A 14,601-nucleotide genomic window follows, 5' to 3' on the forward strand; every position below is an offset into this window, starting at 1 on the left:
AAAATTTATAACTATAGGTAGTGCAACTTGTCCCATGAAAATTTCAACCTGGGCATGTTGCTAGCAGAAGTTATTAACAGCATGAGCTCAAAGAGACATTTGTGCCAAGAGATGAACTCTAGGCTAACTTCTATTGTGGCTCCTGATCCTTCTGGGACTTTCTGCCAGTAAATAATTGTTTCCAGGTGTTCCTTCAAAAGGTAGAGTTGAAAGAATTTAGCAGCAAAACATAAGGTTATCACTGTGCATTTCTCAGAATCTGCAAATATGTCTTCAACAATGTATAGATATTTTCTCATAAATTTGTTCCCCCAACATGGTACTCCTATAGGGTAGGTGGGACTAAGGAGATCAAGCAAGCCTTTAGTCACCTCCACAATTTCACAGAATATTTAGCCTCTGCAAACTCTCTCAGCACAGCTAGCTCTCTTCTCCGGGAAGCACTTGCTGTTGTGCCATTATTTAGCCATGCTTTTACACATTCTGGCACCAGCCTTCCTCATAGACAGAGGCTGGCCTCCTCTGGAGCTCTACACGCTGCATAGAGCTGCAAGACAGTTCAGTCCACAGCACCCCTGGCAGCTCAGTAAAGTACAGAGCCATCACCTTGCTGGGAGCAACAGATCTGTATTTTACTCCTTTGTGAGCCAGGGGGCCCTGGATGCTGCTGATCTCCTTCCTTTGCCAACTGGAGCTGATGTCAGAAGAACAAAATGAACAACCTAGCTGATCATTTCGCCTTTGTGAAAATCAAAGCCTTCCAGCTGCTGTGCTCAGCTGTGCTCTGATTTCAATAGCAGCTGAGAATCAATGTTCATGTAAGCACTGATGACCCCAGGATACTGTTAGCCTTCTTTCTTGAAAGGTGTTGTAGTTTGACTCTAGTAAGCAGCTGAGCACAATACAGATGCTTGCTAACCCTCCACCAGCAAGGTTAGGGAGAGGACCGGAAGGGCAAAAGTGAGAAAAACAATGTGTTGAGAGTAAGACAGTTTAATACATAAAAGAGGTGGGAAAAGTTAAAACAAAACAAAGAAAAACTAGTGATAAAACAAGCACTTTCTTACCATAAGCAGGCCATGGTCCAGCTAGTCATGAAACAGCAGCAGCCTTGGCAAAATTTTACACCCACCCTTCCCTTGCAGTTTATATTGTGGAGTAGGATGTTACTTGGTATGGAATATCCATCTGGTCAATCTGGGTCAGCTGTCCTAGTAGCATTCCCCTCCAGGCCCTCGTTCATCTTCAGCAAGCCCTGCAGTGCTGCAGGTGCCATACTTCTCTTGCTCTTCTGTTTGTTGGGGGAAGATGCTCTGGGGGGCCCAGGCAGCCACCCCATCTTCTCCACCACAAGAGAGAGAGTGGCAGGTCTAGGGCACCCCCGCATGGAGACAGAGGACAGAAGAGCCTGAATCATAGAATCACAGAATGTCCTGAATTAGAAGGGATCTATAAGAATCACTGAGTCCAACCCCTGGCTTTACACAGGACCACCCAAAAACCAGACCATACATCTGAGAGCAGTGTCCAAATGCTTCTTGAATTCCGGCAATTTGGGGCCACGACCACTGCCCTGGGGAGCCTTTTCCATGCCCATCACCTTCTGGTGAAGAACGTTTCCCTAACACCCAGCCTGACTCTCCTCTGTCACAGCTCCCTGCCATTCCTCAGGCCATGAGGCCTCCCCTCAGCTCCTCTGCTCTGAGCTGAACAAACCAAGGGACCTCAGCTGCTCCTCATGCGTCTTTCCCTCTAGAACCTTCCCCATCTTAATAGCCTTCTTGAAGCTCAGAGGAGGGCAGTTGTGGTGTGTTACAGCTTGGACATTTGCAGCTCATGTCCCTAATTTTATATCCTGCTCCACTTCTGACATCTGGCTGAGCAAGGATAGGCGGTGAGGGAAGTCAGTGTGTGTTGGCTTCTGCCTCCCACTGGGCTGCCTTTGCTGGCAGAACGCTAGCACTAGGAGGGAACCAAAGGGGAGGGCCACTTCTGCTGGACAGCCTCCATCTCTCAGGTCGCAGTGCTGAGGGCTCATGGGAGCCTTTGCCCGGCAGGCCGAGGCTTTGCCAATACCTTGTGTATATATAATCAGTGTACTTAGCATGGAAGAAATAGAATCCAGTAAGTACAGAGTGTAACAAATGCATTTTTACATTCTCGTATTCTTGAGCAATGAAACTGACAGTTCCTTTCAGTTATGGGGCCCTAGCTTACGAGCACTATTTGCCTCAGGAAGTTGAGAAGACACCAATCCAGCTGGATCTCAAAATGCCCTCACTTATGGGCTGGTGATGGCTCTTGCAGGTGGAAGCCTTATGCCATGTAAGGACCAACAAGAAGCAGGAATGGCAGACTGGAGAATGCGTTAGGGCAAGCCAACAGATCTGAAGAATGGGAGCAGGGTGACAGCATAGGGGTGACCAAGCTCTACTCCTAGGTACTTTCATGCACATCTTCTGGCATACCACATCTATTTTCTAGTCAGAATACCATCCCTTTCCTCCTTTACCCTGTTTAGCTCTTCCTTTCTGCACAGCTCAGCCTAGTTTGCATTTCAACTTAGCAACTCTTTCCTCATTTTTGCATCTCTCTCTCTCCAACCTCCGCTCTGCAGACTGGCAGGTAAGCAGAGCCAGGGAGGAGCAGCACAATTTATAACATCTGAAGAAAATGTTTAGAATATAATGTTTAAAATAAGGCAAAGTAGGTTTCTGAACCTTCATGTTGATTATAGAAGAACATGGTAGAAAAAAAAATAAAACAGTTTGCCTTTTCACTGACTGCAGAGATGCTGCATTTTTTGTCTGGATTTCAATGGAAATCAAAGTACTTAAGGCTAAAAAGCCCATGCCAAGTCCTTTGAGTACCACACTTTTTCTTCTCCTAATCTATTTTGATTTTCTCTTTTTAGGTCTATACATTTAAATGATCTGTATCAAGGAACTAAGTTTGGATTTTTCTTTTTGCTAATGTTATGACATTCTTGCTTTCATACTTGCTTTGGTCATAAAGTAACAATTCGCTTCCCTGCCACTAACGCTCCCAACAGTTTTGTCATGAATTATATCCGCAAAAGGATGGCTATAATTTTAGATAATCAACATTCCTTTGATCAAAGGACTGGCACAGATCCCCCTGAATTTTGTATGTCACGGTTGAACTTATTTGCACAAGCAGGTATTTTTCTGGGCTTATAGCAGTCTGGAAACACTGCAGTCACAGCAGATTTTCGCTTTGCCATTTTCAAATGATAATGTGTCAAAACCCTCCTGGGTCTGTCCTGCTCACTTAGTTCTGATCACTGTGCCCTTTTTTTTCCCTGGAAGTTTTCTTCTTTTTGACCCATCAAGACATACTAATTTAACTAATTTAATTTCAGAGACAGATGAAGTGCAGCTGACAAATTGGGGTAGAGGGAGGAGGAAATCTGCCTTCTCATTCCTGCAAAATATCAACCTGAATTGGCTACTGATTTTTTTGCTGCACAATTAGAGCTTCACAGCACCGCAAGGGCCATAACTCAGAGACAGCACTGACCACAGCCGGGAGCACCTGTCCATAGCAGTTCTCATGGGCACCACCACAACAGAAATACTAAGTGTACATTTTCCAGCTAATGCCAAAATACTTGCAGAATGCAAAGCACATCTTAAGCTGTAAAAGCCCGAGGGTTATCCTCATATCATATCATATCACATCAGAGAAACCGAACAAAACAACTCCGCAACCCAACAGATCGGTGACTAAAACACAGCCGCAAATAGCCACAGCAGGAAGAGGATTTTGTCTGCGGTTTCCCTCCTTCGTTGGCAGCCAGGTGCGGAGCTTTGGAAACCTTTCCAATCAGCCTCTGCTCGTCAGCGCTCACTCGCACAAGAGGGCACTGCAGCCACACGCATCAGGGAAGCGCCTCAACGCTGTTTTCCTGCAGAGCCGGGCTTTGAGAGTCCTCATCTTCTCATCCAGGCTGGCAGCGAGCGCAGCAATCTGTGCTGACGCGTAGTGCTGGTACACCTTGCACAGCTGAATTGCTCCGAGGTAAAATATGCATTGCAGAGTTCGTTCCTGTTAGAAACTTGGATAAAATTTGACAGTTGTGGTTTACCTGCGTGCATGCCCAGGGAGCTGAAATCAGGGAGGCTATCACAACCTTTTTAATAAATAAACAAATAGATAAATCCAGTTCATGCTGATTAAAGGAAAAAAAAAAAAAAATGAGAGAGAAACAACCAAAAAACAGCCAGTGCTTGTAGGAATGTGAATATTTTGATTATAGTGGCAAACAAAAGCCTCCTGACTATTCACAAGACTATTGATCTTAATCTGAAGGGCATTAAAACTTTATCTATGTGTCTGTCCACTTGTCAGCCTTCAGGTGCGTTTCTGCTTTCCCCATGAATGCCTTGTCTTCAGAATCACAGCATTTGCAAGTCCCATTAATTCAGACAGGAGTAGAAATCATGGTACTGTATTCACAGTGTACCCATATACCACAGGCCATCACTAACACCAAATACCTGCCTGATTTACCTGACTTTAGGCTCCCCACCTAAAATTTTCAATTGTATTTATAATAATGGATGTAAAATATAAAAATGTGAGATGCTATGTCCTGTCCCAGTGCACCAAAGTAATTGAGGTATGCAGCTCAAGGAATAAAGTAAGAGAAGCCTGTTACCTGCAAATACACTCTGAGATGACTCAAGTACATGGTGCACAGGAAGGCTATTTAGCAAAGAGTATGGAATGTGGGGGGAAAAAAAAAAAATCTGTATATAAAAATCATATTTATCTGTTACGTATGAGGCCGCTCCTGGTAAAAAACAAGTAATAAGACAATAAGCAAATCCCTTTTTGCATTTTTCATTTGTCACTGATGGTTAATAAAAATGGCTTGAAAACAGTGAATCTCAAGAACACACTTCCTGCCCATCCCTGGTGGGGCATCTGCAACCAAACTAGTGCAACACTGTGCTGCAGAACTTAAAGGGGCTCCTATGGGAAATGAGTTTCACTTATGGGATTAAACCACATCAAGGAAGCGTTAAGCACAACAGTTCAGTAACAGCTGGAGAAATCCTTAATGCTGATTGCTGGAAGCTCTCAGGAGAAATATCAATCTATAAACTAGCCTATACTCTGCCATTAGCTGCTTGAGAGATAACGTGCTGGACAAGATGGATTCTTGGCCTAATGCCACATTCCTATGATCTACCTTGACACAACAGAACCCATAACATTACTAATCCTGAGCGATGATGAGACAAACCAAACCAGGTCTTCAGGCTGCTTCCTTACCAACTGTATCCAAATACTAGCACCATTATAGTACAAAACTTCCTAGTATTTTCCTGCTCTGAACACCTTTCTTTTATTTCCACTTTTTATTTCTCTACCTCACCCTTTCCACTAACTACACCATTAAAAAATTCTGGCTTAAATAATGCTGTTCTATGCAATGCTCCAAGAACACTCCGATTAAAAATAAAAAAAAGAAAGAAAAAGAAAGCCAAAAACCTACAACCTAAGCAGCTGGCATTGATTGAAGTTTGCCAGATCACAGAACACCTAATAAATTCATATGATTGACTTGCTTTTCTGTAATGGTAAGATTATTAGAAGGCCAACTACTCTAATCATAGATCTCAGCCTTCCTATTTTCTATTCTTTCTTAATTTGCAGTTATGTTATCTTGTTTCCTGTTGTTCCTGTGAAGCAGAATTGGACTACATCAGGCACAGTGAGTGTTACAGCATACTGCAGCTATAATCAGGATGCATGATACCATCATTAATGCCATATAAAAAATAATAATTAAAAACTGTCAAAACTAAGGAAAAAAATGTTTAGAAATCAATTCTGTAGATAATAAAAGGGAGATATGAGTTATTTGTAAAGTTGAAACTTTTAGAGTTCAAATATATGTATCTCCTTTTTACCCTTCAAAAGACTCCAAGTGACAATTATTTGCCATAGTACTTGATAGACCAATGTCCCTGTTCCTGAAACAGCAGATAATGGTTAATAGCTTGCCACAGTGTGATAGCAATGTCATGGAAGCACCATGAGCTTTCTGAGATGTTTATTCTAACAGAAATAATACATCAGAGACATGAAATCAGATCAGCTGTTTGGTTTTTGTTTTGTTTGTTTTTCAGATTCACGCAGCTGAAATGTGAACAATCTTCAGACTTCCTACAATTCATCTTCCATATGACCAGATACAGACATCAGTTCCTCCTTCCATAAATTTTCTGTTGTGAATGAAAAACCACTTTGATGAATTCAGTGCTGGCATTACAGAACAGAAGCCTTTCCTATCCATGAACTGCTGCTGCAACAGTACATGTAAGGTATGAAGAGCTGTTTGGGTACAACCTTGTCTAATATTTGCTATTCATAAAGACAAAACAACTACAGTAAATTAATTCTACCAAGATTCTTTGCAATAACAACAAGAGCACTACAGGTGCATTTGCAAAGCCAAAGGGCATAGCACTAAAATAGAATAATCTCCTGTGACATACAAAAGCAGTGTCTGATTTGCTTCTATCATCCAAAGACATTTGCTTGTAGCCGTGTGCTACCTAAATCTAAGGTGTTAATGTACTAACCTGACTTCAGAAATCTCAAGAGTAGCTCACCCCAGGCAAAAGATATGCATCTTTTTGGGGGGCTATAACACATATACACATGAAATCTCTGGAATAAGGCAGCATCTAAGAGGGGAAAACCTTCTCCTTTTCTAAGCCATTTCTTTTCTCATTAGAACTGAAAGAAAAATAATCATCTTGTTCTTCCCCTGACAATTCCTCTCTCATTCACCCACACCTCCTGAAACAAAAAACAAACAAACAAACAAACAACAAAAACCAGTCAACGCAAAAATCCCAAGTCCCCTCAAAACAATGAGCTCTCAGGACCAGCATTGCATTGGTCTATATGTCTGTGTTTAAATCCATTTTAAAGAGCAACAATTTTATGTGACTAATCCTACGGCCTAGTTCAACATATTCTACTCAGATTAATTTCAGTGACTAATTTCAATAGGGATACATGAGTAAATGGCATTCAGTGAGACTCCTTATAATAGCAAAGGCTATTCAGTGTGCAGATGGCAACACCTGGCCCTTTGTGACAGTGTCTATTTTGCCTAGCCAGAAGGCACCCTGGCTTTGGAAAATCTCCAGTTCTAACCAGTATCCTACTTCTATAGGGAAAGTTCCCCAACCTGTGTCTTCATAGTATTTATATCCTTCTTCTACCCAAACCTCCTTATTTTTGCCTTTTCCAGATTGGATAGGAAAGACTGTGGGCTGTGTGCTTTTGCTTGCTTAGGAAAATGTTAGCTGGTCCCTAACCATTACTACACTGATTGAGGTATACCTGAAGTGTTACATTTGCAATCAGAAGTGCTCAAATTGCAAGCCCAGAAAACAGAGAAGCTGTAGTATTTATATATATGTGTATATACATATATATAGGAATATAAATATAGATCTATATATATATCCCAGATATTTGTACAAACTGGGAGAAGAACCCCTTGAGAGCAGCCCTGCAGTGACTTGGGGATCCTGGTGAACAAGAAGCTGGACATGAGCCATCAGTGTATGCTTGCAGCCCAGAAGGCCAACTGTGTTCTGGGCTGCATTAAAAAAGGGGTGGCCAGCAGGGAGAGGGAGGTGATTGTCTCCCTCTACTCAGCTCTTGTGAGGCCCCATCTTGAATACTGAGTCCAGGTCTGGGGCTCCCAGCACAAGAACGACGTGGATCTCTTGGAGCGGGTCCAGAGGAGGGCCACTAAGATGATCAGAGGGCTGGAGCACCTCTCCTATGAGGAAAGGCTGAGGGAACTGGACTTGTTTAGCTTGGAGAAGAGAAGGCTCCAGGGAGACCTCATTGTGGCCTTCCAATATTTGAAGGAAACATATAAACAGGAGGGGTACGACTGTTTACAAGGGTGGATAGTGACAAGGGGGAATGATTTTAAACTGAGACAGGGGAGGTTTAGGTTAGATATTAGGAGGAAGTTTTTCACACAGAGGGTGGTGACACACTGCAACAGGTTGCCCAAGAAAGTTGTGGATGCCCCATCCTTGGAAGCATTCAAGGCCAGGCTTGATGTGACTGTGGGCAGCCTGGTCTGGTGGTTGACAACTCTGCACACAGCAGGGGGGTTGAAACTAAATGATCATTGTGATCCTTTTCAGCCCAGGCCACTCTATGATTCTATGATATGATTCTATAGAGAAGCTGGAAGCTGAGGCTACCTGCTTATAAAAGACCTGAAACCTTCTAGATCAGCTAGAATTGTTCATAAGGATGTCCCATGTTAAGTGACACTGTAGATCTTGCCACAAGTTAAAAAAAGCTACACAATTTAGAAATCGGTATCAACAGGTTATAGAGCAGAATTTATGATGCAAGCAAGATCATCCTCAGCAGTAAGAAATGCTGTATACAGATGTAGTGACTCCTGATGGATCTGGAAGCTCAAGCATTGAAAGAAATGTGTTCAGAACAGACATACACAAATAGTACTTAACAGAAACCAAGACCCTGCTCTAGCAAAGAGGATCCATATACAAAGCCTTCATGCTTCCTCCTGGTGTAATTCTATGTTGTGCTTTGTTCTTCAGAATTGGACCCCTTTTTGTGGAAACAACAAGAGAAAAGATCTGATTTGGTATTTAAATGGTAGAGCTCAAGGGCCTGTCCTCAGGAACTGCTGACCACTTGATTTTTGCTGCAGTCAGTTCTTTTTTTCAACACTCTGTACCCAGCACCCTCTGCAGACCCAGGCTCTGCCTTAGGGACTGATGTCAAATATTTTTATCAGAAACACAGGCAGAGAAGGTACCTGACCTACTCAGAACCACCTTTGAGAAAGTCATGAATGGCCTTCAGAATAGAGCAGGTCAATGAAAAGGCAGGAAAAGGCAGCAGACCTCCAGGACTGCACTAGAAATGAAGTGAACATTTCTCATTTGGAATAAGGACGTACAGAAGTGTCTTAATATAACACGGAAAGCATGGTGGAAAACTGACATAAGAATCAGAGAGTCTGCTCCTATTGACCTGTTACAGTGGAACTTTTGACTTAAAGACCCTTCCAATCACTAGCAAAGAACCCTGGATACTATTTGTTCATGAGCACAACCGTACAGCAGGAAGTTAAATACACTTTTAACATTATGAGGTGATAAAATCCAAATCTTAGCCATAAAAATAATAATAATAATAATAAAGTTGTACGAAACATTCATTTGGTCTCAAACATTTTTGGTACTTTTGAAAAAAGCACAGAGTGAAGACCTATTGCCTGGGACCCAGCCCACTTAATCCCAACAGCACAGTCATTCTCAGACATGATATCAGGATGTTTCAGTTCCACAACTCATAATTTTGTAGCAAATCCTACAGGAGGCTACTACATTTCTGTAGGAATTTCAGTGGCCTTTTCAGAAAAGATAATATGACAGGTGAAATAAATAAATAAATAAAACCCAGTGGCATCTGGCATCTTTTGTTCCAGCTTTAACTTTTTTCCCCACAGAAATGTAAAGTAGTGGTTTGAATAAAGTTTTCTTCGTACTAGTTTTCTATATAATATAGCATAATACATGGAGTGTGTGAGTACAATGATTTATAAACTTTACAGCATTCCACAAGCTATCTGTGCAGTGGAGAAATATAAATTCAAGGTGTATTTGCGTGTTCAAAATAATAATAGCACTCAGAATTCATCGTATATCAAACACACATCGTGACACTGATAATTCTGAGAATGAGGATTGAGCATGACTTCCCGACAATTACCAATACCTCTCCTCTAAAATGGAAATATGGTGCTCATAGCCATAATTTCATAAAATGAAAAGCCTGGTTTTGTAGAACTGGACATTGGATTAAAAAAAGGTGCTGGAAGCACCTGGCATTAAACATCAAATTTCCATTAAGTTATTTTGCTTGACCAAAGCTCTTCAGTACACGTCCTGAAAATTAACATTCCTTCAGCAGGTTTTGTTTGATGGGTATCATCTTCAAACTGCTCTGCAGCTGACCTTCCTCAGTTGGATTGGTCTTCACTCAGAGGTTGGTGACACATTGGAACAGGTTGCCCAAGCAGGTTGTGAATGCCCCATACCTGGAGGCATTCAAGGCCAGGCTGGATTTGGCTCTGGGCAGCCTGGTCTAGTGGCTGGCAATCCTGCACATAATAGGGGGGTTCAAACTACATGATCTTTGTGATCCTTTTCAACTCAGGGCATTCTATTATTCTACAATAATTCTTTACTCAGTACCTTTCTGGTGCCCTTTCTCTCGCCAGTGCTCAATAATCACAATGTCTGATGTCCCAAGAGAATATGTTAATGCTGTTACAGGCATCTGAGTTTTCTCTTTCCCATGCACATCAATAGTAATCAGGACTTTAGTTTTCTGCTCCTGAAACATTCCACTGATATAAAACCTTTCAATTCAGTCCATGTCCTTGTGCAATCTTGTGCTCAGAGAAGCTGCACCATACTTGCTTATCAGACTCAGTCATGACTGCAGAAATATCCTTGGGAATATCAACCCCCAGATTAGAGAGCATTCATGCAAGACCCTACTGCCAAGCAATGCAAGGGCCAGCAACATCTACCACTGCATTCACAAAGTTAGCATCTCAGCATGAGCTCTTGAAGTGGTGCTGAGCCTTAGCACCACTCCAGCCTTAGAACAACTGAGGCAGGTCTTCTGTAAGGCTCGAGGCTGTAAGATACCCAGGGGCTGCTAGAATCTCCCACTCCTATGTTACAACATAACTAGTGTAATGAGAAACTGAAGTGTATTTAGTGCTACTTTTTACATGATGAAGGAGACAAGAAAAAGGAACAAACCTCTGAAAAAAGAGTGGGCATTCAGAGAGGTAAAGAAATATTGAGAAGGCACTGCTCCAACAAGCATCACTCACTCTGCACTCTTTGGAACCTAAAGCAGGTATCTGGGGTCTGAAACCAACCATAGAACAGAGAATGTTTGATGGTATCTCAAAGGGATTTACAACTTCACAGTGGGACGGGTCATGTGGCTGGAGTGCTGCAATGGATGGATGCAGGCTCTTGAGGAAAGCCAGGCTGAGAAATAGGTGAACATGGGCTTCAATCTATGTGAAGAGCTGTCTGCAGCACACAGTTTTGCTTGGAAAAAGTGACAAAGCAGTCAAGATCTTATGGGTAAGAATCAGAGAAGTCTGAAATGGGTTATGTCATGCTAGGTGCCTGCTGCAAGCTTCCTGATCAAAAGGGGGAAGTAGAAGACTTCACTCAAAAGCTGAAACAAGCTTCATAATCTTTGGCCCTGGTACCCAATAGGAACTAGAACCACTCCGACATCTGCAGATGGAATAACATTGCTGAGCACAAGAAACCCAAATTTCTGGCCTCTGTTGATTTCTTGATACAAGTGACTGACAAGACTTCGGTACAACATAAGGAGTGAACCCACAAACCAAGCCTAAAAAGAAAGACTGAGGACCAGTAAAAATCTCTCTCTTTTCTTGGTAGCTGGTGGAACTTTAGTCAGCTCAAATGCCTTCCAAATGCTTCACTCTTCCCCTTCAGAAAAGAGGCACCATAAGACTCGAGATGCTTTGGCCTAGCTATTAACTCCTGTAGCTGTTATCATAGACGAGACTGAAAGCTTTAGCTGTTAGACAAAAGAGAGTTAATCCACTCAGTCTCCATCAGGATTATTTTTAGGTGTGGTTATGGCCAGTCTTCAAGTCTTTCTATAGTGTGTTTTCATTATATATTTCGATGACCTTTAAGTATTATGGGTGACCATTAGCACTTCTCAGCATAACAATATTAATAGCAGGTTGGAGAATTACACAGATCAAATCTAATGAAAGTGAATAGAGTGGAGAAATGTAAGTTGCCATGTTTGCTGCTGCTTTGGCTCTCCCTGAGCTACGTGGTTTGGTGAATCCCCCACTGAGATAAGAGATCCAAGTTGTTTTCTTATTTTTTAGTCTCCATTTCCTGGGAATATTGATAAATTCCAGAAAGTCATTGCCTCTCATGTTGAATTCCCCGTGCATCTCTAAAGACTGACTGACACTCAATGCAGGACACAAGGCCCATTACCTCAGCTACCTAGCACGAAAAACAAAACAAAACAAACAACCAAGCAAACAAAAGCCCCACAGTCTGGTCTAGCAGAAATCAGTCATCATGCTAATCAGAGCAATCTCATCAATGATTGTGGGGGTTTGTTTAAACTCTCTGGTGAAATACCCCAGTGTTTTTTTTTTTTTTTTTTTTTTTCATTTATTGTGTATTATAATGTATTAGAGTCAAACAAACTCTTCATTCCAAATGTGAAAGAGTGTTTTTTAAGAGAGCATCCCACCTGCAGCTGCTAATCAAAGACATTGCCCTGAAACCCCCAAAATTTCAGATCATTTCTAGGGAGAGACATAGTTCCCTAATGACTCTCACTGCACAGAAATATCAGAAGAACGAATTGAACCCACATCATCATCATATATCGTAAGAACTAAAACCACATTCGGATTACTACAGAGTTACTCTAGATGTTGATTAATACATTTTGTAGCACAGACAAAACAAAACACAAAAATAACAACTAAACAATAACAACAACAAAACTGTGTTCTCTCATACCTATGAGAGTGGCTTTCTTTTCCCATAGTTGAAAACAGGACTCCTTGGTAGAGGTAGAAGACTATTTTTATATCCATCTGAAGTACTTGCACATTTGTCCCTCACACAGTTTTTGAAGATGTAAATACATAAGAAACGCAACAGAAAAGAGCGGACTCACAGCACATCCTCTGAGGAGCCAGCTGTCCTCCTGATGAAAGGGAACTAAATGCACTGTGGAGTATTAAGAGGTGCTGTTAATCTGTGCTTCACTGCACTCTGGGCACCCTGGTCTAATGGTTGGCAACCCTGCCCACAGCAGGGGGATTGAAACTAGATGATCTTAACGTCCTTTTCAATCCAGGCCAGTCTATGACTCTATGATACTCTCAGAGCTACAGAATTACTCTGATTGTACCACTGTGGATTCTCTATTGGACCAGAAAGTCCTCTCACATCGATTTCCAGTCAGAGAACTTATACAAAGCTCCTCAAAAGCTTTCACGGACTGACAGCTAAACTGATCACTACTTTGGGTACTGACTTCCCCATTCAAACATTACCTGTCATGCACTGTTATTGTGAGGGGAAAGCAATAAAAAATAATTGTCACAAGCGTTGCTGTTTAAACAGATGAAAGATGTCACCAGCATCCCCTTGCAGGAATAAGGATATTTGGTTTTCATTCTAACTCTGCTGTTTCTTCTTTCTGCTCAGTGCCGAGACAAACACTGCTGCTGCTGCACAGTGAACTCTATTAGGAAACTGGTTTCTCTGAAAAATAACCACATCCTTAGTTTCCAAGCCATAATCCTTACATATTGGCCCATTCAGGCAAATACGTAAGGGTGGCCAGTGCCAGCAAGCATTCCAAGATATGTGTTAGAGACACATAATTTAAGCAGATTGGATAAAGAAATGAATTGCAGATTTCAAACTGGCCTTTACAGGGTGGATTTATCTGCTATTCAGATCGCCACTGGCACAAAATTTAGGAACATTGCAAGTAAAACAAAAAGCATAGACTGAGCCATAATTCTTCTGGATCAAAGATATTTCCCCCCCCTCCCCCCCCCCCCCCCCAAAGAAACAGAAAACAACAAAAACTGACGAAAATAAAAATCATCCAGTTGTTACCCTCAAATGATCCTAAGAAGGAATTGCAATATAAAAGCAGCAAGACAAAATCCTTCCTTCACAGAAAGAAGTAACAAGAAATGGGATAATAGTGTATATAAAACATATAAATGTTTTGCTGAACAATAATCTTGAGACCTAAAAAAACAAAGCTACTGAAAAATAAGATACTTTTTGTGTATCAGTGGAAATGAGACTACACAGGTGGGGTTTTGTCTGTCTTATTTGGAGTATGAGAGAGGATAAAGTTTCCCTGCTACTGTGAAGAGCTGCTGAAAATTCATCTGTGTGTTGACACATCCTCTGAAGAAACAGCTTAAGAGCTCTGCTTGCCTAAATTTTGAACTTCAGTCATAATAAGAATATCATTGTCACATATTCTTACTCATTATAGGAAGCAAAGAGAGGATTTGATAGGGGAAAGAGAGTACTTAAAGTAATAATATTTCAGCCACAGGGAATTTATCAAGAAGAAGGAAGTGCTAGCACATCACAAGTAGGTCAGTTTCTGAAGAGTACTTCTCCCCAGAAAAATAGGAGAATATTACAAACATTTCTGTGAAGACAAAGATAAGTCCCTATAATCAGTCTGCTCGCTATTCTTGAGCATACAAACAAATAATCCAGGTTTAAAATAAAAGTGGATTGTTTTCATCCCCAAAGGAATTTTGCAGTTATGTCAAGAAATTTTCACATACTGTATTGCTCTGTAAACAAAAGTGATCATAACAGTTCCATGAAGTTTAACAATTAATGCCCAATGTAGACTATAAAATCCTTACCCCAATGTAAGAAAACAAGAACAAAT

Source organism: Meleagris gallopavo, chromosome 6 (assembly GCF_905368555.1).
Source record: "Meleagris gallopavo chromosome 6, MGAL_WU_HG_1.1, whole genome shotgun sequence".
In the NCBI taxonomy this organism is placed as follows: Eukaryota; Metazoa; Chordata; class Aves; order Galliformes; family Phasianidae; genus Meleagris; species Meleagris gallopavo.